The 2,632-nt window shown below is 32.0% G+C and overlaps 1 long non-coding RNA gene across 1 annotated transcript in view; it reads right to left on the minus strand.

Annotated features, from left to right (window-relative positions):
• The window catches only part of LOC112210107 (uncharacterized), an 807,761-nt gene extending 805,382 nt beyond the window's left edge, over positions 1–2,379 (minus strand). Inside the window, exon 1 of the long non-coding RNA XR_010844680.1 lies at positions 2,335–2,379. This is a non-coding gene — a long non-coding RNA (uncharacterized lncRNA). The remainder of the gene's footprint in view (positions 1–2,334) is intronic.
• Between the last annotated feature and the right edge of the window lie 253 nt (positions 2,380–2,632).

Here is a 2,632-nt window from a genome sequence, read left to right on the forward strand (position 1 = left end):
CCCCCAAAAAACGACAGGACTTTTTGAATGACCTGGTATATACAAGACAACAACTAATTTTGCTTATAACTTCTATTAAAGCCAATCAACCATTCTGTATTCTGAATTAGTGAATTCACGCAATCAGTTGTGTCGTTTTGGTATTGTAAAGCAACATTAAAACGTAATATATAACTTAAACTCTTGGATAGGTCCCTATTAGACAGTATGTTTACCTGGCAGGAAGACAGTTCAGTGATCGTGTTAATTTAATGTTGTTAATGTGCTTTGTCTGCTATACTGTCAAATAAGCAGAGGTAACAAAGGTATTATGGATACTATGATGCTTATACTTCAAACCTAAAGCTAATTAATAAGTAATAAATAAAAGTTTTGATTATTATTCAATGCACGAAATTAAATGTTTCATAAAAAAAAAATATTGATCAGTATAACAAATCACAAAAAACCATAAGTTGAAATCAGCAAGGTAACAGAAAAATCATGTTTTAGACACTGACCAAGTTTTTATATTACATTGATTTTCCAAGTTTGTTATGCGGTTTAGTAACCATAAATATTGTTGAATATATAATTAGATATAAAAATAGAATTATAATGATCCATAATTATTTTAAAATAATGAAAGCCCTTAGATTTATTTTAAATCTGCATAACAAAAGCCTCGGACAGGCAGCCCATTGTCCTGTCACAGTCAGGTGCGTGACTGTGCCGTCAAGATAGGGGCCCCCTCGCAGGAATTATTATCGTCTGATGATGGCATCATAAACAGGTGTCGAAAGCCTATATTTATTACACTGTAGATAACAATAATTGTCAACTACAGGTCGTTCTAACATCAAGAAAATAATTCCAGTCGTATAGAATCGAAAAGCAATAAACTTATCATAAAAACAATTCTGAAATATAATTATTAAAAAAAAAATAAAACTGTTGGCCTATGCGAATCATTGCCACGGCATATTAGTCAAAACATTCAAAAAGCAAATACTGGCTTTATGTCAGACAATGTTACATCTTATTGTATATCGTCGTCCCAATTTAGCACCGTAACATCTCCAGAAATGGTTATTTTGAAATATACATGTAATCTTAGCAATAAGGGTAAGATTTATACAGTAAAACACAGAAACATAATAAACATTGTCAACAAACAATTATTAAAAAGCCCAAATAAAAATAATATTTCGAGAAGCTAAGTCTATGAGACTTATTATAAACTCTGAGAGTTGCTAAGTCTATTGCATATCTCAAAATAACTATTTTTTGAGATGACACACTGTTGAACTGAGGCAGTGATGTGTACAGTACGGTTTTGTTTCAACACAAACAAAATAACTGTATAAAGTGCTTATGATGAACAACGCTGATTCATTAATTTAGGAAAGTGAAAATCGATATATAATGCGATAAACAGGAATCAGGAGCCATGAATAAACAAAATTAAGCTACAATTTTTTTTGTTGAGTTAAAGACCCTGTAGATCTCCAATCGCGTCAACAAGTATCCAGTTTATTAAGCGTGCCCTTCTTGTTCTATCCACCTATCTTATTTTTGGCCTCTCTCTTGGTCTGGTTCCTATAACTGAGTTCTTGCCACATGTTCTACCTATTGTCACCACTTTACGTCTCCGATATCTGACATTAATTCCTCATTCGTCTCCCTTCAACAAATTTCCTAAAAATTTGACATAATATACCAATATAAGTTGAAAAACTAGAAAAAAGGAAAAGGGGTTACGATATAGAATAGACCTTCAGAGAACCAGGTCTACTGCTTTTATTATTTTTTTTTTCTAACCTCTTAAATTTAGTTACTAACTAGTCACACTATATGCAGACTTAATTATACGACTAAATCTTAATATATGCATACAAATACATACATACATAATATATGCATCTTAATATATGCAATATATCTATTGCCACATGGCATTATAAGGGACTCATGTCCGCAGAAGGTAGGGTAACAATATTGACCGGGGAACCGACGGCAGGCGGGTATAAGAACGGGGAGGGACCGCTAATGTCAAAGATCGAAATCGGTAAAGTGGTTTTTGGAGCAACAGTCAATCCAAAAACACAACTTCAGCCTGTTGCATAGTACCTGTCTCACCTTGGATGCCCGATTTTGTACACAAGTATGTTGCTGGGGCTGAATCCCAACAAACCAAAAAGCTGAGTATAAGAATAAAATAAAAGGAAACGGTCAAATTCTCTATTTTTTACTGTTTGTGGAGAAGGAAATCTTCAATCTTTGCTTTTGATGTACGTTCAGCGAACCAATAAAAAAGCACATTTGAGAAAATAATATATAAGCTTTAAAACATACCTTTAGAGAACAATACGAGCGAGATGTGTCCTTCAATTTCAAACTGAAAACAAAAATTATCATTAAAATAATGTTGATAATAACACTTCTTAAGAAACTAAAAGTAGTGAAAATTCAGTATAACTAGTTTAAAAATAACAATAAAAAATTAAGAATTTATCGTTCTGTTGAAAATTATAATATTAATAGAAATTTACTAACATAATTAGGAATAAAAAAAAATTAAGACAAAACTCTTAAGAATAGAAAAATTCCATACGGTAGTCAATCGACACCATTTTCGTAAGCTAATGGCGGT

Source organism: Halyomorpha halys, unplaced genomic scaffold (assembly GCF_000696795.3).
Source record: "Halyomorpha halys isolate HHAL.00 unplaced genomic scaffold, Hhal_1.1 Scaffold379.1, whole genome shotgun sequence".
Lineage (NCBI taxonomy): Eukaryota > Metazoa > Arthropoda > Insecta > Hemiptera > Pentatomidae > Halyomorpha > Halyomorpha halys.